A 25,951-nucleotide genomic window follows, 5' to 3' on the forward strand; every position below is an offset into this window, starting at 1 on the left:
TGTGTCTCACTTACAGCCATACCACATTGGATACGCCCAATCTTGTCTGATCTTGGAAGCTAAGCAGTCATGGGCCTGGTTAGTACTTGGGTGGGAGACCACATGGGAACACCAGGTGCTGTATGTTTTTTCCCATTACTGGCAAATTGTTTTTATTCTCTAGCTATTTAAATTGGAAACTTTTTTTTTATTGCTAGTACAGACATTTGGGAGAGGTCAAACAGACACAATAGCCATCAACTAAAAACTTACCACACTGTTTCGGACCAATTCCAACTGCTTTTGGAAGCTAAACAGTGTTGAGCCTCTTTAGTAGTTTAATTTGAGACCACCTGCTAATATTATGTCCTGTAGGTCTTTTTACATTACCAACACATGATTTTTTTCAGTAAGCCAATATAGTTAGGAACCTTTTTTATTAGCTTACCTGGTAATAGAAGTAGAAGAGGGCAAAAAAGAGCCTATATCTCACCTACAGCCATACCACATTGGATACGCCCAATCTCGTCTGATCTTGGAAGCTAAGCAGTGTTGGGCCTGGTTAGTACTTGGGTGGGAGACCACATGGGAACACCAGGTGCTGTAGGTTTTTCCCATTACTGGGCAAATTGTTTTTATTCTCTAGCTATTTAAATTGGAAACTTTTTCTTTTTATTACCAATACAGACATTTGGGAGAGGTCAAACAGACACAATAACCATCACCTAAAGACTTACCACACTGTTTCGGCCCAATTCCAACTGCTTTTGGCAGCTAAACAGTGTTGAGCCCCTTTAGTAATTTAATTTGAGACCACCTGCTAATATTATGTCCTGTAGGTCTTTTTACATTACCAACATATGATTTTTTTCAGTAAGCCAATATAGTCAGGAACCTTTTTTATTAGCTTACATGGTTATAGAAGTAGAAGAGGGCAAAAAAGTGCCTGTATCTCACCTACAGCCATACCACATTGGATACGCCCAATCTCGTCTGATCTTGGAAGCTAAGCAGTGTTGGGCCTGGTTAGTACTTGGGTGGGAGACCACATGGGAACTCCAGGTGCTGTATGTTTTTTCCCATTACTGGCAAATTGTTTTTATTCTCTAGCTATTTAAATTGGAAACTTTTTCTTTTTATTGCCAATACAGACATTTGGGAGAGGTCAAACAGACACAATAGCCATCACCTAAAGACTTACCACACTGTTTAGGCCCAATTCCAACTGCTTTTGGCAGCTAAACAGTGTTGAGCCTCTTTAGTAGTTTAATTTGAGACCACCTGCTAATATTATGTCCTGTAGGTCTTTTTACATTACCAACACATGATTTTTTTTTAGTAAGCCAAAACAGTTACGAAACTTTTTTATTACCTTACCTGGTTATAGAAGTAGAAGAGGGCAAAAAGTGCCTGTGTCTCACTTACAGCCATACCACATTGGATACGCCCAAACTTGTCTGATCTTGGAAGCTAAGCAGTGATGGGCCTGGTTAGTACTTGGGTGGGAGACCACATGGGAACACCAGGTGCTGTATGTTTTTTCCCATTACTGGCAAATTGTTTTTATTCTCTAGCTATTTAAATTGGAAACTTTTTTTTTAATGCCAGTACAGACATTTGGGAGAGGTCAAACAGACACAATAGCCATCACCTAAAAACTTACCACACTGTTTAGGCCAAATTCCAACTGCTTTTGGCAGCTAAACATTGTTGAGCCTCTTTAGTAGTTTAATTTGAGACCATGTGCTTATATCATGTCCTGTAGGTCTTTTTACATTACCAACACATGATTTTTTTTCAGTAAGCCAAAACAGTTAGAAAATTTTTTTATTAGCTTTCCTGGTTATAGAAGTAGAAGAGGGCAAAAAAGTGCCTGTATCTCACCTACAGCCATACCACATTGGATACGCCCAATCTCGTCTGATCTTGGAAGCTAAGCAGTGTTGGGCCTGGTTAGTACTTGGGTGGGAAACCACATGGGATCCCCAGGTGCTGTAGGTTTTTTCCCATTACTGGCAAATTGTTTTTATTCTCTAGCTATTTAAATTGGAAACTTTTTCTTTTTATTGCCAATAAAGACATTTGGGAGAGGTCAAACAGACACAATAGCCATCACCTAAAGACTTACCACACTGTTTAGGCCCAATTCCAACTGCTTTTGGCAGCTAAACAGTGTTGAGCCTCTTTAGTAGTTTAATTTGAGACCACCTGCTAATATTATGTCCTGTAGGTCTTTTTACATTACCAACACATGATTTTTTTCAGTAAGCCAATATAGTTAGGAACCTTTTTTATTAGCTTACCTGGTTATAGAAGTAGAAGAGGGCAAAAAAGTGCCTGTATCTCACCTACAGCCATACCACATTGGATACGCCCAATCTCGTCTGATCCTGGAAGCTAAGCAGTGTTGGGCCTGGTTAGTACTTGGGTGGGAAACCACATGGGAACACCAGGTGCTGTAGGTTTTTTCCCATTACTGGCAAATTGTTTTTATTCTCTAGCTATTTAAATTGGAAACTTTTTCTTTTTATGGCCAATACAGACATTTGGGAGAGGTCAAACAGACATATAACCATCACCTAAAGACTTACCACACTTTTTCGGCCCAATTCCAACTGCTTTTGCAGCTAAACAGTGTTGAGTCTCTTTAGTAGTATAATTTGAGACCACCTGCTAATATTATGTCCTGTAGGTCTTTTTACATTACCAACACATTACTTTTTTCAGTAAGCCAAAACAGTTAAGAAACTTTTTTATTACCTTACCTGGTTATAGAAGTAGAAGAGGGCAAAAAAGTTCCTGTGTCTCACTTACAGCCATACCATATTAGATACGCCCAATCTCGTCTGATCTTGGTAGCTAAGCAGTGATGGGCCTGGTTAGTACTTGGGTGGGAGACCACATGGGAACCCCAGGTGCTGTATGTTTTTTTTCCCATTACTGGCAAATTGTTTTTATTCTCTAGCTATTTAAATTGGAAACTTTTTTTTTATTGCCAGTAAAGACATTTGGGAGAGGTCAAACAGACACAATAGCCATCAACTAAAAACTTACCAAACTTTTTCGGCCCAATTCCAACTGCTTTTGGCAGCTAAACAGTGTTGAGCCTCTTTAGTAGTTTAATTTGAGACCACCTGCTAATATTATGTCCTGTAGATCTTTTTACATTACCAACACATGAATTTTTTCAGTAAGCCAATATAGTTAGACACCTTTTTTATTAGCTTACCTGGTTATAGAAGTAGAAGATGGCAAAAGAGTGCCTTTATCTCACCTACAGCCATACCACATTGGATACGCCCAATCCCGTCTGATCTTGAAAGCTAAGCAGTGTTGGGCCTGGTTAGTACTTGGGTGGGAGACCACATGGAAACACCAGGTGCTGTAGGTTTTTTCCCATTACTGACAAATTGTTTTTATTCTCTAGCTATTTAAATTGGAAACTTTTTATTTTTATTGCCAATACAGACATTTGGGAGAGGTCAAACAGACACAATAGCCATCACCAAAAGACTTACCACACTGTTTAGGCCCAATTCCAACTGCTTTTGGCAGCTAAACAGTTTTGAGCCTCTTTAGTAGTTTAATTTGAGACCACCTGCTAATATTATGTCCTGTAGGTCTTTTTACATTACCAACACATGATTTTTTTCAGTAAGCCAATATAGTTAGGAACCTTTTTTATTAGCTTACCTGGTTATAGAAGTAGAAGAGGGCAAAAAAGAGCCGGTATCTCACCTACAGCCATACCACATTGGGTACGCTCAATCTCGTCTGATCTTGGAAGCTAAGCACTGTTGGGCCTGGTTAGTACTTGGGTGGGAGACCACATGGGAACACCAGGTGCTGTAGGTTTTTTCCCATTACTGGCAAATTGTTTTTATTCTCTAGCTATTTAAATTGGAAACTTTTTCTTTTTATTACCAATACAGACATTTGGGAGAGGTCAAACAGACACAAAAACCATCATCTAAAGACTTACCACACTGTTTCGGCCCAATTCCAACTGCTTTTGGCAGCTAAACAGTGTTGAGCCTCTTTAGTAGTTTAATTTGAGACCACCTGCTAATATTATGTCCTGTAGATCTTTTTACATTACCAACACATGATTTTTTTCAGTAAGCCAATATAGTTAGGAACCTTTTTATTAGCTTACCTGGTTATAGAAGTAGAAGAGGGCAAAAGAGTGCCTGTATCTTACCTACAGCCATACCACATTGGATACGCCCAATCTCGTTTAATCCTGGAAGCTAAGCAGTGTTGGGCCTGGTTAGTACTTGGGTGGGAGACCACATGGGAACACCAGGTGCTGTAGGTTTTTTCCCATTACTGGCAAATTGTTTTTATTCTCTAGCTATTTAAATTGGAAACTTTTTCTTTTTATGGCCAATACAGACATTTGGGAGAGGTCAAACAGATACAATAGCCATCACCAAAAGACTTACCACACTGTTTCGGCCCAATTCCAACTGCTTTTGGCAGCTAAACAGTGTTGAGCCTCTTTAGTAGTTTAATTTGAGACCACCTGCTAATATTATGTCCTGTAGGTCTTTTTACATTACCAACACATGATTTTTTTCAGTAAGCCAATATAGTTAGGAACCTTTTTTATTAGCTTACCTGGTTATAGAAGTAGAAGAGGGCAAAAAAAGTGCCTGTATCTCACCTACAGCCATACCACATTGGATACGCCCAATCTCGTCTGATCTTGGAAGCTAAGCAGTGTTGGGCCTGGTTAGTACTTGGTTGGGCGACCACATGGGATCACCAGGTGCTGTAGGTTTTTTCCCATTACTGGCAAATTGTTTTTATTCTCTAGCTATTTAAATTGGAAACTTTTTCTTTTCATTACCAATACAGACATTTGGGAGAGGTCAAACAGACATATAACCATCACCTAAAGACTTACCACACTGTTTCGGCCCAATTCCAACTGCTTTTGCAGCTAAACAGTGTTGAGCCTCTTTAGTAGTTTAATTTGAGACCACCTGCTAATATTATGTCCTGTAGGTCTTTTTACATTACCAACACATGATTTTTTTCAGTAAGCCAATATAGTTAGGAACCTTTTTTATTAGCTTACCTGGTTATAGAAGTAGGAGAGGGCAAAAAAGAGCCGGTATCTCACCTAAAGCCATATCACATTGGATACGCCCAATCTCGTCTGATCTTGGAAGCTAAGCAGTGTTGGGCCTGGTTAGTACTTGGGTGGAAGACCACATGGGAACACCAGGTGCTGTAGGTTTTTTCCCATTACTGGCAAATTGTTTTTATTCTCTAGCTATTTAAATTGGAAACTTTTTCTTTTTATTACCAATACAGACTTTTGGGAGAGGTCAAAAAGACACAATAACCATCACCTAAAGACTTACCACACTGTTTCGGCCCAATTCCAACTGCTTTTAGCAGCTAAACAGTGTTGAGCCTCTTTAGTAGTTTAATTTGAGACCACCTGCTAATATTATGTCCTGTAGATCTTTTTACATTACCAACACATGATTTTTTTCAGTAAGCCAATATAGTTAGGAACCTTTTTATTAGCTTACCTGGTTATAGAAGTAGAAGAGGGCAAAAGAGTGCCTGTATCTTACCTACAGCCATACCACATTGGATACGCCCAATCTCGTCTGATCCTGGAAGCTAAGCAGTGTTGGGCCTGGTTAGTATTTGGGTGGGAGACCACATGGGAACACCAGGTGCTGTAGGTTTTTTCCCATTACTGGTAAATTGTTTTTATTCTCTAGCTATTTAAATTGGAAACTTTTTCTTTTTATGGCCAATACAGACATTTGGGAGAGGTCAAACAGACACAATAGCCATCACCAAAAGACTTACCACACTGTTTCGGCCCAATTCCAACTGCTTTTGGCAGCTAAACAGTGTTGAGCCTCTTTAGTAGTTTAATTTGAGACCACCTGCTAATATTACGTCCTGTAGGTCTTTTTACATTACCAACACATGATTTTTTTCAATAAGCCAATATAGTTAGGAACCTTTTTTATTAGCTTACCTGGTTATAGAAGTAGAAGAGGGCAAAAAAAGTGCCTGTATCTCACCTACAGCCATACCACATTGGATACGCCCAATCTCGTCTGATCTTGGAAGCTAAGCAGTGTTGGGCCTGGTTAGTACTTGGTTGGGCGACCACATGGGATCACCAGGTGCTGTAGGTTTTTTCCCATTACTGGCAAATTGTTTTTATTCTCTAGCTATTTAAATTGGAAACTTTTTCTTTTCATTACCAATACAGACATTTGGGAGAGGTCAAACAGACATATACCCATCACCTAAAGACTAACCACACTGTTTCGGCCCAATTCCAACTGCTTTTGCAGCTAAACAGTGTTGAGCCTCTTTAGTAGTTTAATTTGAGACCACCTGCTAATATTATGTCCTGTAGGTCTTTTTACATTACCAACACATGATTTTTTTCAGTAAGCCAAAACAGTTACGAAACTTTTTTATTACCTTACCTGGTTATAGAAGTAGAAGAGGGCAAAAAAGTGCCTGTATCTCACCTACAGCCATACCACATTGGATACGCCCAATCTCGTCTGATCTTGGAAGCTAAGCAGTGTTGGGCCTGGTTAGTACTTGGGTGGGAGACCACATTGGATCACCAGGTGCTGTAGGTTTTTTCCCATTACTGGCAAATTGTTTTTATTCTCTAGCTATTTAAATTGGAAACTTTTTCTTTTTATTGCCAATACAGACATTTGGGAGAGGTCAAACAGACACAATAGCCATCCGCTAAAGACTTACCACACTGTTTCGGCCCAATTCCAACTGCTTTTGGCAGCAAAACAGTGTTGAGCCTCTTTAGTAGTTTAATTTGAGACCACCTGCTAATATTATGTCCTGTAGATCTTTTTACATTACCAACACATGATTTTTTTCAGTAAGCCAATATAGTTAGGAACCTTTTTTATTAGCTTACCTGGTTATAGAAGTAGAAGAGGGCAAAAGAGTGCCTGTATCTCACCTACAGCCATACCATATTGGATACGCCCAATCCCGTCTGATCTTGGAAGCAAAGCAGTGTTGGGCCTGGTTAGTACTTGTTTGGGAGACCACATGGAAACACCAGGTGCTGTAGGTTTTTTCCCATTACTGGCAAATTGTTTTTATTCTCTAGCTATTTAAATTGGAAACTTTTTCTTTTTATTACCAATACAGACATTTGGGAGAGGTCAAACAGACACAACAACCTTCAACTAAGAACTTACCAAACTTTTTCGGCCCAATTCCAACTGCTTTTGGCAGCTAAACAGTGTTGAGCCTCTTTAGTAGTTTAATTTGAGACCACCTGCTAATATTATGTCCTGTAGATCTTTTTACATTACCAACACATGATTTTTTTCAGTAAGCCAATATAGTTAGGAACCTTTTTTATTAGCTTACCTGGTTATAGAAGTAGAAGATGGCAAAAGAGTGCCTGTATCTCACCTACAGCCATACCACATTGGATATGCCCAATCCCGTCTGATCTTGGAAGCTAAGCAGTGTTGGGCCTGGTTAGTACTTGGGTGGGAGACCACATGGAAACACCAGGTGCTGTAGGTTTTTTCCCATTACTGACAAATTGTTTTTATTCTCTAGCTATTTAAATTGGAAACTTTTTTTTTAATGCCAGTACAGACATTTGGGAGAGGTCAAACAGACACAATAGCCATCACCTAAAAACTTACCACACTGTTTAGGCCAAATTCCAACTGCTTTTGGCAGCTAAACATTGTTGAGCCTCTTTAGTAGTTTAATTTGAGACCATGTGCTTATATCATGTCCTGTAGGTCTTTTTACATTACCAACACATGATTTTTTTTCAGTAAGCCAAAACAGTTAGAAAATTTTTTTATTAGCTTTCCTGGTTATAGAAGTAGAAGAGGGCAAAAAAGTGCCTGTATCTCACCTACAGCCATACCACATTGGATACGCCCAATCTCGTCTGATCTTGGAAGCTAAGCAGTGTTGGGCCTGGTTAGTACTTGGGTGGGAGACCACATGGGATCCCCAGGTGCTGTAGGTTTTTTCCCATTACTGGCAAATTGTTTTTATTCTCTAGCTATTTAAATTGGAAACTTTTTCTTTTTATTGCCAATAAAGACATTTGGGAGAGGTCAAACAGACACAATAGCCATCACCTAAAGACTTACCACACTGTTTAGGCCCAATTCCAACTGCTTTTGGCAGCTAAACAGTGTTGAGCCTCTTTAGTAGTTTAATTTGAGACCACCTGCTAATATTATGTCCTGTAGGTCTTTTTACATTACCAACACATGATTTTTTTCAGTAAGCCAATATAGTTAGGAACCTTTTTTATTAGCTTACCTGGTTATAGAAGTAGAAGAGGGCAAAAAAGTGCCTGTATCTCACCTACAGCCATACCACATTGGATACGCCCAATCTCGTCTGATCCTGGAAGCTAAGCAGTGTTGGGCCTGGTTAGTACTTGGGTGGGAAACCACATGGGAACACCAGGTGCTGTAGGTTTTTTCCCATTACTGGCAAATTGTTTTTATTCTCTAGCTATTTAAATTGGAAACTTTTTCTTTTTATGGCCAATACAGACATTTGGGAGAGGTCAAACAGACATATAACCATCACCTAAAGACTTACCACACTTTTTCGGCCCAATTCCAACTGCTTTTGCAGCTAAACAGTGTTGAGTCTCTTTAGTAGTATAATTTGAGACCACCTGCTAATATTATGTCCTGTAGGTCTTTTTACATTACCAACACATTACTTTTTTCAGTAAGCCAAAACAGTTAAGAAACTTTTTTATTACCTTACCTGGTTATAGAAGTAGAAGAGGGCAAAAAAGTTCCTGTGTCTCACTTACAGCCATACCATATTAGATACGCCCAATCTCGTCTGATCTTGGAAGCTAAGCAGTGATGGGCCTGGTTAGTACTTGGGTGGGAGACCACGTGGGAACCCCAGGTGCTGTATGTTTTTTTCCCATTACTGGCAAATTGTTTTTATTCTCTAGCTATTTAAATTGGAAACTTTTTTTTTTATTGCCAGTAAAGACATTTGGGAGAGGTCAAACAGACACAATAGCCATCAACTAAAAACTTACCAAACTTTTTCGGCCCAATTCCAACTGCTTTTGGCAGCTAAACAGTGTTGAGCCTCTTTAGTAGTTTAATTTGAGACCACCTGCTAATATTATGTCCTGTAGATCTTTTTACATTACCAACACATGATTTTTTTCAGTAAGCCAATATAGTTAGGAACCTTTTTTATTAGCTTACCTGGTTATAGAAGTAGAAGATGGCAAAAGAGTGCCTGTATCTCACCTACAGCCATACCACATTGGATATGCCCAATCCCGTCTGATCTTGGAAGCTAAGCAGTGTTGGGCCTGGTTAGTACTTGGGTGGGAGACCACATGGAAACACCAGGTGCTGTAGGTTTTTTCCCATTACTGACAAATTGTTTTTATTCTCTAGCTATTTAAATTGGAAACTTTTTTTTTAATGCCAGTACAGACATTTGGGAGAGGTCAAACAGACACAATAGCCATCACCTAAAAACTTACCACACTGTTTAGGCCAAATTCCAACTGCTTTTGGCAGCTAAACATTGTTGAGCCTCTTTAGTAGTTTAATTTGAGACCATGTGCTTATATCATGTCCTGTAGGTCTTTTTACATTACCAACACATGATTTTTTTTCAGTAAGCCAAAACAGTTAGAAAATTTTTTTATTAGCTTTCCTGGTTATAGAAGTAGAAGAGGGCAAAAAAGTGCCTGTATCTCACCTACAGCCATACCACATTGGATACGCCCAATCTCGTCTGATCTTGGAAGCTAAGCAGTGTTGGGCCTGGTTAGTACTTGGGTGGGAGACCACATGGGATCCCCAGGTGCTGTAGGTTTTTTCCCATTACTGGCAAATTGTTTTTATTCTCTAGCTATTTAAATTGGAAACTTTTTCTTTTTATTGCCAATAAAGACATTTGGGAGAGGTCAAACAGACACAATAGCCATCACCTAAAGACTTACCACACTGTTTAGGCCCAATTCCAACTGCTTTTGGCAGCTAAACAGTGTTGAGCCTCTTTAGTAGTTTAATTTGAGACCACCTGCTAATATTATGTCCTGTAGGTCTTTTTACATTACCAACACATGATTTTTTTCAGTAAGCCAATATAGTTAGGAACCTTTTTTATTAGCTTACCTGGTTATAGAAGTAGAAGAGGGCAAAAAAGTGCCTGTATCTCACCTACAGCCATACCACATTGGATACGCCCAATCTCGTCTGATCCTGGAAGCTAAGCAGTGTTGGGCCTGGTTAGTACTTGGGTGGGAAACCACATGGGAACACCAGGTGCTGTAGGTTTTTTCCCATTACTGGCAAATTGTTTTTATTCTCTAGCTATTTAAATTGGAAACTTTTTCTTTTTATGGCCAATACAGACATTTGGGAGAGGTCATACAGACATATAACCATCACCTAAAGACTTACCACACTTTTTCGGCCCAATTCCAACTGCTTTTGCAGCTAAACAGTGTTGAGTCTCTTTAGTAGTATAATTTGAGACCACCTGCTAATATTATGTCCTGTAGGTCTTTTTACATTACCAACACATTACTTTTTTCAGTAAGCCAAAACAGTTAAGAAACTTTTTTATTACCTTACCTGGTTATAGAAGTAGAAGAGGGCAAAAAAGTTCCTGTGTCTCACTTACAGCCATACCATATTAGATACGCCCAATCTCGTCTGATCTTGGAAGCTAAGCAGTGATGGGCCTGGTTAGTACTTGGGTGGGAGACCACGTGGGAACCCCAAGTGCTGTATGTTTTTTTCCCATTACTGGCAAATTGTTTTTATTCTCTAGCTATTTAAATTGGAAACTTTTTTTTTTATTGCCAGTAAAGACATTTGGGAGAGGTCAAACAGACACAATAGCCATCAACTAAAAACTTACCAAACTTTTTCGGCCCAATTCCAACTGCTTTTGGCAGCTAAACAGTGTTGAGCCTCTTTAGTAGTTTAATTTGAGACCACCTGCTAATATTATGTCCTGTAGATCTTTTTACATTACCAACACATGATTTTTTTCAGTAAGCCAATATAGTTAGACACCTTTTTTATTAGCTTACCTGGTTATAGAAGTAGAAGATGGCAAAAGAGTGCCTTTATCTCACCTACAGCCATACCACATTGGATACGCCCAATCCCGTCTGATCTTGAAAGCTAAGCAGTGTTGGGCCTGGTTAGTACTTGGGTGGGAGACCACATGGAAACACCAGGTGCTGTAGGTTTTTTCCCATTACTGACAAATTGTTTTTATTCTCTAGCTATTTAAATTGGAAACTTTTTATTTTTATTGCCAATACAGACATTTGGGAGAGGTCAAACAGACACAATAGCCATCACCAAAAGACTTACCACACTGTTTAGGCCCAATTCCAACTGCTTTTGGCAGCTAAACAGTTTTGAGCCTCTTTAGTAGTTTAATTTGAGACCACCTGCTAATATTATGTCCTGTAGGTCTTTTTACATTACCAACACATGATTTTTTTCAGTAAGCCAATATAGTTAGGAACCTTTTTTATTAGCTTACCTGGTTATAGAAGTAGAAGAGGGCAAAAAAGAGCCGGTATCTCACCTACAGCCATACCACATTGGGTACGCTCAATCTCGTCTGATCTTGGAAGCTAAGCACTGTTGGGCCTGGTTAGTACTTGGGTGGGAGACCACATGGGAACACCAGGTGCTGTAGGTTTTTTCCCATTACTGGCAAATTGTTTTTATTCTCTAGCTATTTAAATTGGAAACTTTTTCTTTTTATTACCAATACAGACATTTGGGAGAGGTCAAACAGACACAAAAACCATCATCTAAAGACTTACCACACTGTTTCGGCCCAATTCCAACTGCTTTTGGCAGCTAAACAGTGTTGAGCCTCTTTAGTAGTTTAATTTGAGACCACCTGCTAATATTATGTCCTGTAGATCTTTTTACATTACCAACACATGATTTTTTTCAGTAAGCCAATATAGTTAGGAACCTTTTTATTAGCTTACCTGGTTATAGAAGTAGAAGAGGGCAAAAGAGTGCCTGTATCTTACCTACAGCCATACCACATTGGATACGCCCAATCTCGTTTAATCCTGGAAGCTAAGCAGTGTTGGGCCTGGTTAGTACTTGGGTGGGAGACCACATGGGAACACCAGGTGCTGTAGGTTTTTTCCCATTACTGGCAAATTGTTTTTATTCTCTAGCTATTTAAATTGGAAACTTTTTCTTTTTATGGCCAATACAGACATTTGGGAGAGGTCAAACAGACACAATAGCCATCACCAAAAGACTTACCACACTGTTTCGGCCCAATTCCAACTGCTTTTGGCAGCTAAACAGTGTTGAGCCTCTTTAGTAGTTTAATTTGAGACCACCTGCTAATATTATGTCCTGTAGGTCTTTTTACATTACCAACACATGATTTTTTTCAGTAAGCCAATATAGTTAGGAACCTTTTTTATTAGCTTACCTGGTTATAGAAGTAGAAGAGGGCAAAAAAAGTGCCTGTATCTCACCTACAGCCATACCACATTGGATACGCCCAATCTCGTCTGATCTTGGAAGCTAAGCAGTGTTGGGCCTGGTTAGTACTTGGTTGGGCGACCACATGGGATCACCAGGTGCTGTAGGTTTTTTCCCATTACTGGCAAATTGTTTTTATTCTCTAGCTATTTAAATTGGAAACTTTTTCTTTTCATTACCAATACAGACATTTGGGAGAGGTCAAACAGACATATAACCATCACCTAAAGACTTACCACACTGTTTCGGCCCAATTCCAACTGCTTTTGCAGCTAAACAGTGTTGAGCCTCTTTAGTAGTTTAATTTGAGACCACCTGCTAATATTATGTCCTGTAGGTCTTTTTACATTACCAACACATGATTTTTTTCAGTAAGCCAATATAGTTAGGAACCTTTTTTATTAGCTTACCTGGTTATAGAAGTAGGAGAGGGCAAAAAAGAGCCGGTATCTCACCTAAAGCCATATCACATTGGATACGCCCAATCTCGTCTGATCTTGGAAGCTAAGCAGTGTTGGGCCTGGTTAGTACTTGGGTGGAAGACCACATGGGAACACCAGGTGCTGTAGGTTTTTTCCCATTACTGGCAAATTGTTTTTATTCTCTAGCTATTTAAATTGGAAACTTTTTCTTTTTATTACCAATACAGACTTTTGGGAGAGGTCAAAAAGACACAATAACCATCACCTAAAGACTTACCACACTGTTTCGGCCCAATTCCAACTGCTTTTAGCAGCTAAACAGTGTTGAGCCTCTTTAGTAGTTTAATTTGAGACCACCTGCTAATATTATGTCCTGTAGATCTTTTTACATTACCAACACATGATTTTTTTCAGTAAGCCAATATAGTTAGGAACCTTTTTATTAGCTTACCTGGTTATAGAAGTAGAAGAGGGCAAAAGAGTGCCTGTATCTTACCTACAGCCATACCACATTGGATACGCCCAATCTCGTCTGATCCTGGAAGCTAAGCAGTGTTGGGCCTGGTTAGTATTTGGGTGGGAGACCACATGGGAACACCAGGTGCTGTAGGTTTTTTCCCATTACTGGTAAATTGTTTTTATTCTCTAGCTATTTAAATTGGAAACTTTTTCTTTTTATGGCCAATACAGACATTTGGGAGAGGTCAAACAGACACAATAGCCATCACCAAAAGACTTACCACACTGTTTCGGCCCAATTCCAACTGCTTTTGGCAGCTAAACAGTGTTGAGCCTCTTTAGTAGTTTAATTTGAGACCACCTGCTAATATTATGTCCTGTAGGTCTTTTTACATTACCAACACATGATTTTTTTCAATAAGCCAATATAGTTAGGAACCTTTTTTATTAGCTTACCTGGTTATAGAAGTAGAAGAGGGCAAAAAAAGTGCCTGTATCTCACCTACAGCCATACCACATTGGATACGCCCAATCTCGTCTGATCTTGGAAGCTAAGCAGTGTTGGGCCTGGTTAGTACTTGGTTGGGCGACCACATGGGATCACCAGGTGCTGTAGGTTTTTTCCCATTACTGGCAAATTGTTTTTATTCTCTAGCTATTTAAATTGGAAACTTTTTCTTTTCATTACCAATACAGACATTTGGGAGAGGTCAAACAGACATATACCCATCACCTAAAGACTTACCACACTGTTTCGGCCCAATTCCAACTGCTTTTGCAGCTAAACAGTGTTGAGCCTCTTTAGTAGTTTAATTTGAGACCACCTGCTAATATTATGTCCTGTAGGTCTTTTTACATTACCAACACATGATTTTTTTCAGTAAGCCAAAACAGTTACGAAACTTTTTTATTACCTTACCTGGTTATAGAAGTAGAAGAGGGCAAAAAAGTGCCTGTATCTCACCTACAGCCATACCACATTGGATACGCCCAATCTCGTCTGATCTTGGAAGCTAAGCAGTGTTGGGCCTGGTTAGTACTTGGGTGGGAGACCACATTGGATCACCAGGTGCTGTAGGTTTTTTCCCATTACTGGCAAATTGTTTTTATTCTCTAGCTATTTAAATTGGAAACTTTTTCTTTTTATTGCCAATACAGACATTTGGGAGAGGTCAAACAGACACAATAGCCATCAGCTAAAGACTTACCACACTGTTTCGGCCCAATTCCAACTGCTTTTGGCAGCAAAACAGTGTTGAGCCTCTTTAGTAGTTTAATTTGAGACCACCTGCTAATATTATGTCCTGTAGATCTTTTTACATTACCAACACATGATTTTTTTCAGTAAGCCAATATAGTTAGGAACCTTTTTTATTAGCTTACCTGGTTATAGAAGTAGAAGAGGGCAAAAGAGTGCCTGTATCTCACCTACAGCCATACCATATTGGATACGCCCAATCCCGTCTGATCTTGGAAGCAAAGCAGTGTTGGGCCTGGTTAGTACTTGTTTGGGAGACCACATGGAAACACCAGGTGCTGTAGGTTTTTTCCCATTACTGGCAAATTGTTTTTATTCTCTAGCTATTTAAATTGGAAACTTTTTCTTTTTATTACCAATACAGACATTTGGGAGAGGTCAAACAGACACAACAACCTTCAACTAAGAACTTACCAAACTTTTTCGGCCCAATTCCAACTGCTTTTGGCAGCTAAACAGTGTTGAGCCTCTTTAGTAGTTTAATTTGAGACCACCTGCTAATATTATGTCCTGTAGATCTTTTTACATTACCAACACATGATTTTTTTCAGTAAGCCAATATAGTTAGGAACCTTTTTTATTAGCTTACCTGGTTATAGAAGTAGAAGATGGCAAAAGAGTGCCTGTATCTCACCTACAGCCATACCACATTGGATATGCCCAATCCCGTCTGATCTTGGAAGCTAAGCAGTGTTGGGCCTGGTTAGTACTTGGGTGGGAGACCACATGGAAACACCAGGTGCTGTAGGTTTTTTCCCATTACTGACAAATTGTTTTTATTCTCTAGCTATTTAAATTGGAACCTTTTTCTTTTTATTTCCAATACAGACATTTGGGAGAGGTCAAACAGACACAATAGCCATCACCAAAAGACTTACCACACTGTTTAGGCCCAATTCCAACTGCTTTTGGCAGCTAAACAGTTTTGAGCCTCTTTAGTAGTTTAATTTGAGAACACCTGCTAATATTATGTCCTGTAGGTCTTTTTACATTACCAACACATGATTTTTTTCAGTAAGCCAATATAGTTAGGAACCTTTTTTATTAGCTTACCTGGTTATAGAAGTAGAAGAGGGCAAAAAAGAGCCGGTGCTCACCTACAGCCATACCACATTGGGTACGCCCAATCTCGTCTGATCTTGGAAGCTAAGCACTGTTGGGCCTGGTTAGTACTTGGGTGGGAGACCACATGGGAACACCAGGTGCTGTAGGTTTTTTCCCATTACTGGCAAATTGTTTTTATTCTCTAGCTATTTAAATTGGAAACTTTTTCTTTTTATTACCAATACAGACATTTGGGAGAGGTCAAACAGACACAATAACCATCACCTAAAGACTTACCACACTGTTTCGGCCCAATTCCAACTGCTTTTGGCAGCTAAACAGTGTTGAGCCTCTTTAGTAGTTTAATTTGAGACCACCTGCTAATATTATGTCCTGTAGATCTTTTTACATTACCAACACATGATTTTTTTCAGTAAGCCAATATAGTTAGGAACCTTTTTTATTAGCTTACCTGGTTATAGAAGTAGAAGAGGGCAAAAGAGTGCCTGTATCTCACCTACAGCCATACCACATTGGATTCGCCCAATCCTGTCTGATCTTGGAAGCTAAGCAGTGTTGGGCCTGGTTAGTACTTGGTTGGGAGACCACATGGAAACACCAGGTGCTGTAGGTTTTTTCCCATTACTGGCAAATTGTTTTTATTCTCTAGCTATTTAAATTGGAAACTTTTTCTTTTTATTGCCAATACAGACATTTGGGAGAGGTCAAACAGACACAATAGCCATCACCAAAAGACTTACCACACTGTTTCGGCCCAATTCCAACTGCTTTTGGCAGCTAAACAGTGTTGAGCCTCTTTAGTAGTTTAATTTGAGACCACCTGCTAATATTATGTCCTGTAGATCTTTTTACATTACCAACACATGATTTTTTTCAGTAAGCCAATATAGTTAGGAACCTTTTTTATTAGCTTACCTGGTTATAGAAGTAGAAGATGGCAAAAGAGTGCCTGTATCTCACCTACAGCCATACCACATTGGATATGCCCAATCCCGTCTGATCTTGGAAGCTAAGCAGTGTTGGGCCTGGTTAGTACTTGGGTGGGAGACCACATGGAAACACCAGGTGCTGTAGGTTTTTTCCCATTACTGACAAATTGTTTTTATTCTCTAGCTATTTAAATTGGAAACTTTTTCTTTTTATTTCCAATACAGACATTTGGGAGAGGTCAAACAGACACAATAGCCATCACCAAAAGACTTACCACACTGTTTAGGCCCAATTCCAACTGCTTTTGGCAGCTAAACAGTTTTGAGCCTCTTTAGTAGTTTAATTTGAGAACACCTGCTAATATTATGTCCTGTAGGTCTTTTTACATTACCAACACATGATTTTTTTCAGTAAGCCAATATAGTTAGGAACCTTTTTTATTAGCTTACCTGGTTATAGAAGTAGAAGAGGGCAAAAAAGAGCCGGTTTCTCACCTACAGCCATACCACATTGGGTACGCCCAATCTCGTCTGATCTTGGAAGCTAAGCACTGTTGGGCCTGGTTAGTACTTGGGTGGGAGACCACATGGGAACACCAGGTGCTGTAGGTTTTTTCCTATTACTGGCAAATTGTTTTTATTCTCTAGCTATTTAAATTGGAAACTTTTTCTTTTTATTACCAATACAGACATTTGGGAGAGGTCAAACAGACACAATAACCATCACCTAAAGACTTACCACACTGTTTCGGCCCAATTCCAACTGCTTTTGGCAGCTAAACAGTGTTGAGCCTCTTTAGTAGTTTAATTTGAGACCACCTGCTAATATTATGTCCTGTAGATCTTTTTACATTACCAACACATGATTTTTTTCAGTAAGCCAATATAGTTAGGAACCTTTTTTATTAGCTTACCTGGTTATAGAAGTAGAAGAGGGCAAAAGAGTGCCTGTATCTCACCTACAGCCATACCACATTGGATTCGCCCAATCCTGTCTGATCTTGGAAGCTAAGCAGTGTTGGGCCTGGTTAGTACTTGGTTGGGAGACCACATGGAAACACCAGGTGCTGTAGGTTTTTTCCCATTACTGGCAAATTGTTTTTATTCTCTAGCTATTTAAATTGGAAACTTTTTCTTTTTATTGCCAATACAGACATTTGGGAGAGGTCAAACAGACACAATAGCCATCACCAAAAGACTTACCACACTGTTTCGGCCCAATTCCAACTGCTTTTGGCAGCTAAACAGTGTTGAGCCTCTTTAGTAGTTTAATTTGAGACCACCTGCTAATATTATGTCCTGTAGATCTTTTTACATTACCAACACATGATTTTTTTCAGTAAGCCAATATAGTTAGGAACCTTTTTATTAGCTTACCTGGTTATAGAAGTAGAAGAGGGCAAAAGAGTGCCTGTATCTTACCTACAGCCATACCACATTGGATATGCCCAATCTCGTCTAATCCTGGAAGCTAAGCAGTGTTGGGCCTGGTTAGTACTTGGGTGGGAGACCACATGGGAACACCAGGTGCTGTAGGTTTTTTCCCATTACTGGCAAATTGTTTTTATTCTCTAGCTATTTAAATTGGAAACTTTTTCTTTTTATGGCCAATACAGACATTTGGGAGAGGTCAAACAGACACAATAGCCATCACCAAAAGACTTACCACACTGTTTCGGCCCAATTCCAACTGCTTTTGGCAGCTAAACAGTGTTGAGCCTCTTTAGTAGTTTAATTTGAGACCACCTGCTAATATTATGTCCTGTAGATCTTTTTACATTACCAACACATGATTTTTTTCAGTAAGCCAATATAGTTAGGAACCTTTTTTATTAGCTTACCTGGTTATAGAAGTAGAAGAGGGCAAAAAAGTGCCTGTATCTCACCTACAGCCATACCACATTGTATATGCCCAATCTTGTCCGATCTTGGAAGCTAAGCAGTGTTGGGCCTGGTTAGTACTTGGGTGGGAGACCACATGGGAACACCAGGTGCTGTAGGTTTTTTCCCATTACTGGGCAAATTGTTTTTATTCTCTAGCTATTTAAATTTGAAACTTTTTCTTTTCATTACCAATACAGACATTTGGGAGAGGTCAAACAGACATATAACCATAACCTAAAGACTTACCACACTGTTTCGGCCCAATTCCAACTGCTTTTGCAGCTAAACAGTGTTGAGCCTCTTTAGTAGTTTAATTTGAGACCACCTGCTAATATTATGTCCTGTAGGTCTTTTTACATTACCAACACATGATTTTTTTCAGTAAGCCAAAACAGTTACGAAACTTTTTTATTACCTTACCTGGTTATAGAATTAGAAGTGGGCAAAAAAGTTCTTGTGTCTCAATTACAGCCATACCACATCGGATACGCCTGATCTTGAAAGCTAAGCAGTGATAGGCCTGGTTAGTACTTAGGTGGGAGACCACATGGGAACCCCAGGTGCTGTATGTTTTTTCCCATTACTGGCAAATTGTTTTTATTCTCTAGCTATTTTAATTGGAAACTTTTTTTTTATTGCCAGTACAGACATTTGGGAGAGGTCAAACAGACACAATAGCCATCAACTAAAAACTTACCAAACTGTTTCGGCCCATTTCCAACTGCTTTTGGCAGCTAAACAGTGTTGAGCCTCTTTAGTAGTTTAATTTGAGACCACCTGCTAATATTATGTCCTGTAGATCTTTTTACATTACCAACACATGATTTTTTTCAGTAAGCCAATATAGTTAGGAACCTTTTTTATTAGCTTACCTGGTAATAGAAGTAGAAGATGGCAAAAGAGTGCCTGTATCTCAGCTACAGCCATACCACATTGGATATGCCCAATCCCGTCTGATCTTGGAAGCTAAGCAGTGTTGGGCCTGGTTAGTACTTGGGTGGGAGACCACATGGAAACACCAGGTGCTGTAGGTTTTTTCCCATTACTGACAAATTGTTTTTATTCTCTAGCTATTTAAATTGGAAACTTTTTCTTTTTATTGCCAATACAGACATTTGGGAGAGGTCAAACAGACACAATAGCCATCACTAAAAGACTTACCACACTGTTTAGGCCCAATTCCAACTGCTTTTGGCAGCTAAACAATTTTGAGCCTCTTTAGTAGTTTAATTTGAGACCACCTGCTAATATTATGTCCTGTAGGTCTTTTTACATTACCAACACATGATTTTTTTCAGTAAGCCAATATAGTTAGGAACCTTTTTTATTAGCTTACCTGGTTATAGAAGTAGAAGAGGGCAAAAAAGAGCCGGTATCTCTCCTACAGCCATACCACATTGGATACGCCCAATCTCGTCTGATCTTGGAAGCTAAGCAGTGTTGGGCCTGGTTAGTACTTGGGTGGAAGACCACATGGGAACACCAGGTGCTGTAGGTTTTTTCCCATTACTGGCAAATTGTTTTTATTCTCTAGCTATTTAAATTGGAAACTTTTTCTTTTTATTACCAATACAGACATTTGGGAGAGGTCAAAAAGACACAATAACCATCACCTAAAGACTTACCACACTGTTTCGGCCCAATTCCAACTGCTTTTAGCAGCTAAACAGTGTTGAGCCTCTTTAGTAGTTTAATTTGAGACCACCTGCTAATATTATGTCCTGTAGGTCTTTTTACATTACCAACACATGATTTTTTTCAGTAAGCCAAAACAGTTACGAAACTTTTTTATTACCTTACCTGGTTATAGAAGTAGAAGAGGGCAAAAAAGTGCCTGTATCTCACCTACAGCCATACCACATTGGATACGCCCAATCTCGTCTGATCTTGGAAGCTAAGCAGTGTTGGGCCTGGTTAGTACTTGGGTGGGAGACCACATTGGATCACCAGGTGCTGTAGGTTTTTTCCCATTACTGGCAAATTGTTTTTATTCTCTAGCTATTTAAATTGGAAACTTTTTCTTTTTATTGCCAATACAGACATTTGGGAGAGGTCAAACAGACACAATAGCCATCAGCTAAAGACTTACCACACTGTTTCGGCCCAATTCCAACTGCTTTTGGCAGCTAAACAGTGTTGAGCCTCTTTAGTAGTTTAATTTTAGACCACCTGCTAATATTATGTCCTGTAGAACTTTTTACATTACCAACACATGATTTTTTTCAGTAAGCCAATATAGTTAGGAACCTTTTTTATTAGCTTACCTGGTTATAGAAGTAGAAGAGGGCAAAAGAGTGCCTGTATCTCACCTACAGCCATACCACATTGGATACGCCCAATCCCGTCTGATCTTGGAAGCTAAGCAGTGTTGGGCCTGGTTAGTACTTGGTTGGGAGACCACATGGAAACACCAGGTGCTGTAGGTTTTTTCCCATTACTGGCAAATTGTTTTTATTCTCTAGCTATTTCAATTGGAAACTTTTTCTTTTTATTACCAATACAGACATTTGGGAGAGGTCAAACAGACACAACAAACTTCAACTAAAAACTTACCAAACTTTTTCGGCCCAATTCCAACTGCTTTTGGCAGCTAAACAGTGTTGAGCCTCTTTAGTAGTTTAATTTGAGACCACCTGCTAATATTATGTCCTGTAGATCTTTTTACATTACCAACACATGATTTTTTTCAGTAAGCCAATATAGTTAGGAACCTTTTTTATTAGCTTACCTGGTTATAGAAGTAGAAGATGGCAAAAGAGTGCCTGTATCTCACCTACAGCCATACCACATTGGATATGCCCAATCCCGTCTGGTCTTGGAAGCTAAGCAGTGTTGGGCCTGGTTAGTACTTGGGTGGGAGACCACATGGAAACACCAGGTGCTGTAGGTTTTTTCCCATTACTGACAAATTGTTTTTATTCTCTAGCTATTTAAATTGGAAACTTTTTCTTTTTATTGCCAATACAGACATTTGGGAGAGGTCAAACAGACACAATAGCCATCACCAAAAGACTTACCACACTGTTTAGGCCCAATTCCAACTGCTTTTGGCAGCTAAACAGTTTTGAGCCTCTTTAGTAGTTTAATTTGAGAACACCTGCTAATATTATGTCCTGTAGGTCTTTTTACATTACCAACACATGATTTTTTTCAGTAAGCCAATATAGTTAGGAACCTTTTTTATTAGCTTACCTGGTTATAGAAGTAGAAGAGGGCAAAAAAGAGCCGGTATCTCATCTACAGCCATACCACATTGGGTACGCCCAATCTCGTCTGATCTTGGAAACTAAGCACTGTTGGGCCTGGTTAGTACTTGGGTGGGAGACCACATGGGAACACCAGGTGCTGTAGGTTTTTTCCCATTACTGGCAAATTGTTTTTATTCTCTAGCTATTTAAATTGGAAACTTTTTCTTTTTATTACCAATACAGACATTTGGGAGAGGTCAAACAGACACAATAACCATCACCTAAAGACTTACCACACTGTTTCGGCCCAATTCCAACTGCTTTTGGCAGCTAAACAGTGTTGAGCCTCTTTAGTAGTTTAATTTGAGACCACCTGCTAATATTATGTCCTGTAGATCTTTTTACATTACCAACACATGATTTTTTTCAGTAAGCCAATATAGTTAGGAACCTTTTTTATTAGCTTACCTGGTTATAGAAGTAGAAGAGGGCAAAAGAGTGCCTGTATCTCACCTACAGCCATACCACATTGGATACGCCCAATCCTGTCTGATCTTGGAAGCTAAGCAGTGTTGGGCCTGGTTAGTACTTGGTTGGGAGACCACATGGAAACACCAGGTGCTGTAGGTTTTTTCCCATTACTGGCAAATTGTTTTTATTCTCTAGCTATTTAAATTGGAAACTTTTTCTTTTTATTGCCAATACAGACATTTGGGAGAGGTCAAACAGACACAATAGCCATCACCAAAAGACTTACCACACTGTTTCGGCCCAATTCCAACTGCTTTTGGCAGCTAAACAGTGTTGAGCCTCTTTAGTAGTTTAATTTGAGACCACCTGCTAATATTATGTCCTGTAGATCTTTTTACATTACCAACACATGATTTTTTTCAGTAAGCCAATATAGTTAGGAACCTTTTTATTAGCTTACCTGGTTATAGAAGTAGAAGAGGGCAAAAGAGTGCCTGTATCTTACCTACAGCCATACCACATTGGATATGCCCAATCTCGTCTAATCCTGGAAGCTAAGCAGTGTTGGGCCTGGTTAGTACTTGGGTGGGAGACCACATGGGAACACCAGGTGCTGTAGGTTTTTTCCCATTACTGGCAAATTGTTTTTATTCTCTAGCTATTTAAATTGGAAACTTTTTCTTTTTATGGCCAATACAGACATTTGGGAGAGGTCAAACAGACACAATAGCCATCACCAAAAGACTTACCACACTGTTTCGGCCCAATTCCAACTGCTTTTGGCAGATAAACAGTGTTGAGCCTCTTTAGTAGTTTAATTTGAGACCACCTGCTAATATTATGTCCTGTAGATCTTTTTACATTACCAACACATGATTTTTTTCAGTAAGCCAATATAGTTAGGAACCTTTTTTATTAGCTTACCTGGTTATAGAAGTAAAAGAGGGCAAAAAAGAGCCGGTATCTCATCTACAGCCATACCACATTGGGTACGCCCAATCTCGTCTGATCTTGGAAGCTAAGCACTGTTGGGCCTGGTTAGTACTTGGGTGGGAGACCACATGGGAACACCAGGTGCTGTAGGTTTTTTCCCATTACTGGCAAATTGTTTTTATTCTCTAGCTATTTAAATTGGAAACTTTTTCTTTTTATTACCAATACAGACATTTGGGAGAGGTCAAACAGACACAATAACCATCACCTAAAGACTTACCACACTGTTTCGGCCCAATTCCAACTGCTTTTGGCAGCTAAACAGTGTTGAGCCTCTTTAGTAGTTTAATTTGAGACCACCTGCTAATATTATGTCCTGTAGATCTTTTTACATTACCAACACATGATTTTTTTCAGTAAGCCAATATAGTTAGGAACCTTTTTTATTAGCTTACCTGGTTATAGAAGTAGAAGAGGGCAAAAGAGTGCCTGTATCTCACCTACAGCCATACCACATTGGATACGCCCAATCCTGTCTGATCTTGGAAGCTAAGCAGTGTTGGGCCTGGTTAGTACTTGGTTGGGAGACCACATGGAAACACCAGGTGCTGTAGGTTTTTTCCCATTACTGGCAAATTGTTTTTATTCTCTAGCTATTTAAATTGGAAACTTTTTCTTTTTATTGCCAATACAGACATTTGGGAGAGGTCAAACAGACACAATAGCCATCACCAAAAGACTTACCACACTGTTTCGGCCCAATTCCAACTGCTTTTGGCAGCTAAACAGTGTTGAGCCTCTTTAGTAGTTTAATTTGAGACCACCTGCTAATATTATGTCCTGTAGATCTTTTTACATTACCAACACATGATTTTTTTCAGTAAGCCAATATAGTTAGGAACCTTTTTATTAGCTTACCTGGTTATAGAAGTAGAAGAGGGCAAAAGAGTGCCTGTATCTTACCTACAGCCATACCACATTGGATATGCCCAATCTCGTCTAATCCTGGAAGCTAAGCAGTGTTGGGCCTGGTTAGTACTTGGGTGGGAGACCACATGGGAACACCAGGTGCTGTAGGTTTTTTCCCATTACTGGCAAATTGTTTTTATTCTCTAGCTATTTAAATTGGAAACTTTTTCTTTTTATGGCCAATACAGACATTTGGGAGAGGTCAAACAGACACAATAGCCATCACCAAAAGACTTACCACACTGTTTCGGCCCAATTCCAACTGCTTTTGGCAGATAAACAGTGTTGAGCCTCTTTAGTAGTTTAATTTGAGACCACCTGCTAATATTATGTCCTGTAGATCTTTTTACATTACCAACACATGATTTTTTTCAGTAAGCCAATATAGTTAGGAACCTTTTTTATTAGCTTACCTGGTTATAGAAGTAGAAGAGGGCAAAAAAGTGCCTGTATCTCACCTACAGCCATACCACATTGTATATGCCCAATCTTGTCCGATCTTGGAAGCTAAGCAGTGTTGGGCCTGGTTAGTACTTGGGTGGGAGACCACATGGGAACACCAGGTGCTGTAGGTTTTTTCCCATTACTGGCAAATTGTTTTTATTCTCTAGCTATTTAAATTGGAAACTTTTTCTTTTTATTGCCAATACAGACATTTGGGAGAGGTCAAACAGACACAATAGCCATCACCTAAAGACTTACCACACTGTTTATGCCCAATTCCAACTGCTTTTGGCAGATAAACAGTGTTGAGCCTCTTTAGTAGTTTAATTTGAGAACACCTGCTAATATTATGTCCTGTAGGTCTTTTTACATTACCAACACATGATTTTTTTCAGTAAGCCAATATAGTTAGGAAATTTTTTTATTAGCTTTCCTGGTTATAGAAGTAGAAGAGGGCAAAAAAGTGCCTGTATCTCACCTACAGCCATACCACATTGGATACGCCCAATCTCGTCTGATCTTGGAAGCTAAGCAGTGTTGGGCCTGGTTAGTACTTGGGTGGGAGACCACATTGGATCACCAGGTGCTGTAGGTTTTTTCCCATTACTGGCAAATTGTTTTTATTCTCTAGCTATTTAAATTGGAAACTTTTTCTTTTTATTGCCAATACAGACATTTGGGAGAGGTCAAACAGACACAATAGCCATCAGCTAAAGACTTACCACACTGTTTCGGCCCAATTCCAACTGCTTTTGGCAGCTAAACAGTGTTGAGCCTCTTTAGTAGTTTAATTTTAGACCACCTGCTAATATTATGTCCTGTAGAACTTTTTACATTACCAACACATGATTTTTTTCAGTAAGCCAATATAGTTAGGAACCTTTTTTATTAGCTTACCTGGTTATAGAAGTAGAAGAGGGCAAAAGAGTGCCTGTATCTCACCTACAGCCATACCACATTGGATACGCCCAATCCCGTCTGATCTTGGAAGCTAAGCAGTGTTGGGCCTGGTTAGTACTTGGTTGGGAGACCACATGGAAACACCAGGTGCTGTAGGTTTTTTCCCATTACTGGCAAATTGTTTTTATTCTCTAGCTATTTCAATTGGAAACTTTTTCTTTTTATTACCAATACAGACATTTGGGAGAGGTCAAACAGACACAACAAACTTCAACTAAAAACTTACCAAACTTTTTCGGCCCAATTCCAACTGCTTTTGGCAGCTAAACAGTGTTGAGCCTCTTTAGTAGTTTAATTTGAGACCACCTGCTAATATTATGTCCTGTAGATCTTTTTACATTACCAACACATGATTTTTTTCAGTAAGCCAATATAGTTAGGAACCTTTTTTATTAGCTTACCTGGTTATAGAAGTAGAAGATGGCAAAAGAGTGCCTGT

At 39.2% G+C, this 25,951-nt stretch overlaps 54 non-coding genes and 1 pseudogene across 54 annotated transcripts; all 55 read left to right on the forward strand.

Moving 5' to 3' along the window:
* Positions 1 to 8: 8 nt before the first annotated feature.
* On the forward strand, positions 9 to 127 carry LOC146027620 (5S ribosomal RNA). The gene has a single exon (XR_014455012.1). It is a non-coding gene; the product is annotated as a 5S ribosomal RNA (ribosomal RNA).
* A 343-nt stretch (positions 128 to 470) lies between these two features.
* LOC146030268 (5S ribosomal RNA) lies at positions 471 to 589 on the forward strand. Its single transcript, XR_014455767.1, has one exon. It is a non-coding gene; the product is annotated as a 5S ribosomal RNA (ribosomal RNA).
* Positions 590 to 934: 345 nt separating this feature from the next.
* On the forward strand, positions 935 to 1,053 carry LOC146031606 (5S ribosomal RNA). The gene has a single exon (XR_014457069.1). It is a non-coding gene; the product is annotated as a 5S ribosomal RNA (ribosomal RNA).
* A 345-nt stretch (positions 1,054 to 1,398) lies between these two features.
* On the forward strand, positions 1,399 to 1,517 carry LOC146035063 (5S ribosomal RNA). The gene has a single exon (XR_014460466.1). It is a non-coding gene; the product is annotated as a 5S ribosomal RNA (ribosomal RNA).
* A 344-nt stretch (positions 1,518 to 1,861) lies between these two features.
* On the forward strand, positions 1,862 to 1,980 carry LOC146033860 (5S ribosomal RNA). Its single transcript, XR_014459268.1, has one exon. It is a non-coding gene; the product is annotated as a 5S ribosomal RNA (ribosomal RNA).
* Positions 1,981 to 2,325: 345 nt separating this feature from the next.
* On the forward strand, positions 2,326 to 2,444 carry LOC146033412 (5S ribosomal RNA). The gene has a single exon (XR_014458822.1). It is a non-coding gene; the product is annotated as a 5S ribosomal RNA (ribosomal RNA).
* Positions 2,445 to 2,787: 343 nt separating this feature from the next.
* LOC146027633 (5S ribosomal RNA) lies at positions 2,788 to 2,906 on the forward strand. Its single transcript, XR_014455024.1, has one exon. It is a non-coding gene; the product is annotated as a 5S ribosomal RNA (ribosomal RNA).
* A 345-nt stretch (positions 2,907 to 3,251) lies between these two features.
* LOC146032410 (5S ribosomal RNA) lies at positions 3,252 to 3,370 on the forward strand. The gene has a single exon (XR_014457847.1). It is a non-coding gene; the product is annotated as a 5S ribosomal RNA (ribosomal RNA).
* Positions 3,371 to 3,715: 345 nt separating this feature from the next.
* LOC146033127 (5S ribosomal RNA) lies at positions 3,716 to 3,834 on the forward strand. Its single transcript, XR_014458538.1, has one exon. It is a non-coding gene; the product is annotated as a 5S ribosomal RNA (ribosomal RNA).
* Positions 3,835 to 4,178: 344 nt separating this feature from the next.
* LOC146034945 (5S ribosomal RNA) lies at positions 4,179 to 4,297 on the forward strand. Its single transcript, XR_014460348.1, has one exon. It is a non-coding gene; the product is annotated as a 5S ribosomal RNA (ribosomal RNA).
* Positions 4,298 to 4,643: 346 nt separating this feature from the next.
* On the forward strand, positions 4,644 to 4,762 carry LOC146033343 (5S ribosomal RNA). The gene has a single exon (XR_014458752.1). It is a non-coding gene; the product is annotated as a 5S ribosomal RNA (ribosomal RNA).
* Positions 4,763 to 5,105: 343 nt separating this feature from the next.
* LOC146034979 (5S ribosomal RNA) lies at positions 5,106 to 5,224 on the forward strand. The gene has a single exon (XR_014460383.1). It is a non-coding gene; the product is annotated as a 5S ribosomal RNA (ribosomal RNA).
* Positions 5,225 to 5,568: 344 nt separating this feature from the next.
* LOC146033906 (5S ribosomal RNA) lies at positions 5,569 to 5,687 on the forward strand. The gene has a single exon (XR_014459314.1). It is a non-coding gene; the product is annotated as a 5S ribosomal RNA (ribosomal RNA).
* A 346-nt stretch (positions 5,688 to 6,033) lies between these two features.
* On the forward strand, positions 6,034 to 6,152 carry LOC146033344 (5S ribosomal RNA). The gene has a single exon (XR_014458753.1). It is a non-coding gene; the product is annotated as a 5S ribosomal RNA (ribosomal RNA).
* Positions 6,153 to 6,495: 343 nt separating this feature from the next.
* Positions 6,496 to 6,614, forward strand: LOC146033948 (5S ribosomal RNA). Its single transcript, XR_014459356.1, has one exon. It is a non-coding gene; the product is annotated as a 5S ribosomal RNA (ribosomal RNA).
* A 345-nt stretch (positions 6,615 to 6,959) lies between these two features.
* Positions 6,960 to 7,078, forward strand: LOC146034701 (5S ribosomal RNA). Its single transcript, XR_014460104.1, has one exon. It is a non-coding gene; the product is annotated as a 5S ribosomal RNA (ribosomal RNA).
* Positions 7,079 to 7,423: 345 nt separating this feature from the next.
* LOC146031988 (5S ribosomal RNA) lies at positions 7,424 to 7,542 on the forward strand. Its single transcript, XR_014457437.1, has one exon. It is a non-coding gene; the product is annotated as a 5S ribosomal RNA (ribosomal RNA).
* A 344-nt stretch (positions 7,543 to 7,886) lies between these two features.
* LOC146033096 (5S ribosomal RNA) lies at positions 7,887 to 8,005 on the forward strand. The gene has a single exon (XR_014458507.1). It is a non-coding gene; the product is annotated as a 5S ribosomal RNA (ribosomal RNA).
* A 345-nt stretch (positions 8,006 to 8,350) lies between these two features.
* On the forward strand, positions 8,351 to 8,469 carry LOC146033413 (5S ribosomal RNA). The gene has a single exon (XR_014458823.1). It is a non-coding gene; the product is annotated as a 5S ribosomal RNA (ribosomal RNA).
* A 343-nt stretch (positions 8,470 to 8,812) lies between these two features.
* LOC146034978 (5S ribosomal RNA) lies at positions 8,813 to 8,931 on the forward strand. The gene has a single exon (XR_014460381.1). It is a non-coding gene; the product is annotated as a 5S ribosomal RNA (ribosomal RNA).
* A 345-nt stretch (positions 8,932 to 9,276) lies between these two features.
* LOC146031989 (5S ribosomal RNA) lies at positions 9,277 to 9,395 on the forward strand. The gene has a single exon (XR_014457438.1). It is a non-coding gene; the product is annotated as a 5S ribosomal RNA (ribosomal RNA).
* Positions 9,396 to 9,739: 344 nt separating this feature from the next.
* On the forward strand, positions 9,740 to 9,858 carry LOC146033098 (5S ribosomal RNA). The gene has a single exon (XR_014458508.1). It is a non-coding gene; the product is annotated as a 5S ribosomal RNA (ribosomal RNA).
* A 345-nt stretch (positions 9,859 to 10,203) lies between these two features.
* Positions 10,204 to 10,322, forward strand: LOC146033415 (5S ribosomal RNA). The gene has a single exon (XR_014458825.1). It is a non-coding gene; the product is annotated as a 5S ribosomal RNA (ribosomal RNA).
* Positions 10,323 to 10,665: 343 nt separating this feature from the next.
* LOC146028217 (5S ribosomal RNA) lies at positions 10,666 to 10,784 on the forward strand (annotated as a pseudogene).
* A 345-nt stretch (positions 10,785 to 11,129) lies between these two features.
* Positions 11,130 to 11,248, forward strand: LOC146032411 (5S ribosomal RNA). The gene has a single exon (XR_014457848.1). It is a non-coding gene; the product is annotated as a 5S ribosomal RNA (ribosomal RNA).
* A 345-nt stretch (positions 11,249 to 11,593) lies between these two features.
* On the forward strand, positions 11,594 to 11,712 carry LOC146033128 (5S ribosomal RNA). The gene has a single exon (XR_014458539.1). It is a non-coding gene; the product is annotated as a 5S ribosomal RNA (ribosomal RNA).
* A 344-nt stretch (positions 11,713 to 12,056) lies between these two features.
* Positions 12,057 to 12,175, forward strand: LOC146034947 (5S ribosomal RNA). Its single transcript, XR_014460351.1, has one exon. It is a non-coding gene; the product is annotated as a 5S ribosomal RNA (ribosomal RNA).
* A 346-nt stretch (positions 12,176 to 12,521) lies between these two features.
* On the forward strand, positions 12,522 to 12,640 carry LOC146033345 (5S ribosomal RNA). Its single transcript, XR_014458754.1, has one exon. It is a non-coding gene; the product is annotated as a 5S ribosomal RNA (ribosomal RNA).
* A 343-nt stretch (positions 12,641 to 12,983) lies between these two features.
* LOC146034980 (5S ribosomal RNA) lies at positions 12,984 to 13,102 on the forward strand. Its single transcript, XR_014460384.1, has one exon. It is a non-coding gene; the product is annotated as a 5S ribosomal RNA (ribosomal RNA).
* Positions 13,103 to 13,446: 344 nt separating this feature from the next.
* Positions 13,447 to 13,565, forward strand: LOC146033907 (5S ribosomal RNA). The gene has a single exon (XR_014459315.1). It is a non-coding gene; the product is annotated as a 5S ribosomal RNA (ribosomal RNA).
* A 346-nt stretch (positions 13,566 to 13,911) lies between these two features.
* On the forward strand, positions 13,912 to 14,030 carry LOC146033347 (5S ribosomal RNA). The gene has a single exon (XR_014458757.1). It is a non-coding gene; the product is annotated as a 5S ribosomal RNA (ribosomal RNA).
* A 343-nt stretch (positions 14,031 to 14,373) lies between these two features.
* Positions 14,374 to 14,492, forward strand: LOC146033949 (5S ribosomal RNA). Its single transcript, XR_014459357.1, has one exon. It is a non-coding gene; the product is annotated as a 5S ribosomal RNA (ribosomal RNA).
* A 345-nt stretch (positions 14,493 to 14,837) lies between these two features.
* Positions 14,838 to 14,956, forward strand: LOC146034703 (5S ribosomal RNA). The gene has a single exon (XR_014460106.1). It is a non-coding gene; the product is annotated as a 5S ribosomal RNA (ribosomal RNA).
* Positions 14,957 to 15,301: 345 nt separating this feature from the next.
* LOC146031991 (5S ribosomal RNA) lies at positions 15,302 to 15,420 on the forward strand. The gene has a single exon (XR_014457441.1). It is a non-coding gene; the product is annotated as a 5S ribosomal RNA (ribosomal RNA).
* A 344-nt stretch (positions 15,421 to 15,764) lies between these two features.
* LOC146032021 (5S ribosomal RNA) lies at positions 15,765 to 15,883 on the forward strand. Its single transcript, XR_014457470.1, has one exon. It is a non-coding gene; the product is annotated as a 5S ribosomal RNA (ribosomal RNA).
* Positions 15,884 to 16,228: 345 nt separating this feature from the next.
* LOC146034152 (5S ribosomal RNA) lies at positions 16,229 to 16,347 on the forward strand. Its single transcript, XR_014459558.1, has one exon. It is a non-coding gene; the product is annotated as a 5S ribosomal RNA (ribosomal RNA).
* A 345-nt stretch (positions 16,348 to 16,692) lies between these two features.
* On the forward strand, positions 16,693 to 16,811 carry LOC146031992 (5S ribosomal RNA). The gene has a single exon (XR_014457442.1). It is a non-coding gene; the product is annotated as a 5S ribosomal RNA (ribosomal RNA).
* Positions 16,812 to 17,156: 345 nt separating this feature from the next.
* On the forward strand, positions 17,157 to 17,275 carry LOC146032022 (5S ribosomal RNA). The gene has a single exon (XR_014457471.1). It is a non-coding gene; the product is annotated as a 5S ribosomal RNA (ribosomal RNA).
* A 345-nt stretch (positions 17,276 to 17,620) lies between these two features.
* On the forward strand, positions 17,621 to 17,739 carry LOC146034153 (5S ribosomal RNA). The gene has a single exon (XR_014459560.1). It is a non-coding gene; the product is annotated as a 5S ribosomal RNA (ribosomal RNA).
* Positions 17,740 to 18,083: 344 nt separating this feature from the next.
* LOC146027404 (5S ribosomal RNA) lies at positions 18,084 to 18,202 on the forward strand. Its single transcript, XR_014454807.1, has one exon. It is a non-coding gene; the product is annotated as a 5S ribosomal RNA (ribosomal RNA).
* Positions 18,203 to 18,547: 345 nt separating this feature from the next.
* Positions 18,548 to 18,666, forward strand: LOC146033103 (5S ribosomal RNA). The gene has a single exon (XR_014458514.1). It is a non-coding gene; the product is annotated as a 5S ribosomal RNA (ribosomal RNA).
* Positions 18,667 to 19,462: 796 nt separating this feature from the next.
* Positions 19,463 to 19,581, forward strand: LOC146033681 (5S ribosomal RNA). Its single transcript, XR_014459090.1, has one exon. It is a non-coding gene; the product is annotated as a 5S ribosomal RNA (ribosomal RNA).
* Positions 19,582 to 19,926: 345 nt separating this feature from the next.
* LOC146032452 (5S ribosomal RNA) lies at positions 19,927 to 20,045 on the forward strand. Its single transcript, XR_014457886.1, has one exon. It is a non-coding gene; the product is annotated as a 5S ribosomal RNA (ribosomal RNA).
* Positions 20,046 to 20,390: 345 nt separating this feature from the next.
* LOC146033950 (5S ribosomal RNA) lies at positions 20,391 to 20,509 on the forward strand. The gene has a single exon (XR_014459358.1). It is a non-coding gene; the product is annotated as a 5S ribosomal RNA (ribosomal RNA).
* A 345-nt stretch (positions 20,510 to 20,854) lies between these two features.
* LOC146031436 (5S ribosomal RNA) lies at positions 20,855 to 20,973 on the forward strand. Its single transcript, XR_014456903.1, has one exon. It is a non-coding gene; the product is annotated as a 5S ribosomal RNA (ribosomal RNA).
* A 345-nt stretch (positions 20,974 to 21,318) lies between these two features.
* Positions 21,319 to 21,437, forward strand: LOC146033385 (5S ribosomal RNA). The gene has a single exon (XR_014458794.1). It is a non-coding gene; the product is annotated as a 5S ribosomal RNA (ribosomal RNA).
* Positions 21,438 to 21,782: 345 nt separating this feature from the next.
* LOC146034614 (5S ribosomal RNA) lies at positions 21,783 to 21,901 on the forward strand. Its single transcript, XR_014460018.1, has one exon. It is a non-coding gene; the product is annotated as a 5S ribosomal RNA (ribosomal RNA).
* Positions 21,902 to 22,246: 345 nt separating this feature from the next.
* Positions 22,247 to 22,365, forward strand: LOC146033431 (5S ribosomal RNA). Its single transcript, XR_014458840.1, has one exon. It is a non-coding gene; the product is annotated as a 5S ribosomal RNA (ribosomal RNA).
* Positions 22,366 to 22,709: 344 nt separating this feature from the next.
* On the forward strand, positions 22,710 to 22,828 carry LOC146027406 (5S ribosomal RNA). The gene has a single exon (XR_014454809.1). It is a non-coding gene; the product is annotated as a 5S ribosomal RNA (ribosomal RNA).
* A 345-nt stretch (positions 22,829 to 23,173) lies between these two features.
* On the forward strand, positions 23,174 to 23,292 carry LOC146032910 (5S ribosomal RNA). Its single transcript, XR_014458322.1, has one exon. It is a non-coding gene; the product is annotated as a 5S ribosomal RNA (ribosomal RNA).
* A 345-nt stretch (positions 23,293 to 23,637) lies between these two features.
* LOC146033432 (5S ribosomal RNA) lies at positions 23,638 to 23,756 on the forward strand. Its single transcript, XR_014458841.1, has one exon. It is a non-coding gene; the product is annotated as a 5S ribosomal RNA (ribosomal RNA).
* A 344-nt stretch (positions 23,757 to 24,100) lies between these two features.
* Positions 24,101 to 24,219, forward strand: LOC146027407 (5S ribosomal RNA). Its single transcript, XR_014454810.1, has one exon. It is a non-coding gene; the product is annotated as a 5S ribosomal RNA (ribosomal RNA).
* Positions 24,220 to 24,564: 345 nt separating this feature from the next.
* LOC146033104 (5S ribosomal RNA) lies at positions 24,565 to 24,683 on the forward strand. Its single transcript, XR_014458515.1, has one exon. It is a non-coding gene; the product is annotated as a 5S ribosomal RNA (ribosomal RNA).
* A 345-nt stretch (positions 24,684 to 25,028) lies between these two features.
* Positions 25,029 to 25,147, forward strand: LOC146033951 (5S ribosomal RNA). The gene has a single exon (XR_014459359.1). It is a non-coding gene; the product is annotated as a 5S ribosomal RNA (ribosomal RNA).
* A 345-nt stretch (positions 25,148 to 25,492) lies between these two features.
* LOC146031437 (5S ribosomal RNA) lies at positions 25,493 to 25,611 on the forward strand. The gene has a single exon (XR_014456904.1). It is a non-coding gene; the product is annotated as a 5S ribosomal RNA (ribosomal RNA).
* The last annotated feature ends 340 nt before the right edge of the window (positions 25,612 to 25,951 follow it).

The sequence above is a fragment of the Crinia signifera genome, chromosome 8 (genome assembly GCF_055691185.1).
Source record: "Crinia signifera chromosome 8, ASM5569118v1, whole genome shotgun sequence".
Classification (NCBI taxonomy): domain Eukaryota; kingdom Metazoa; phylum Chordata; class Amphibia; order Anura; family Myobatrachidae; genus Crinia; species Crinia signifera.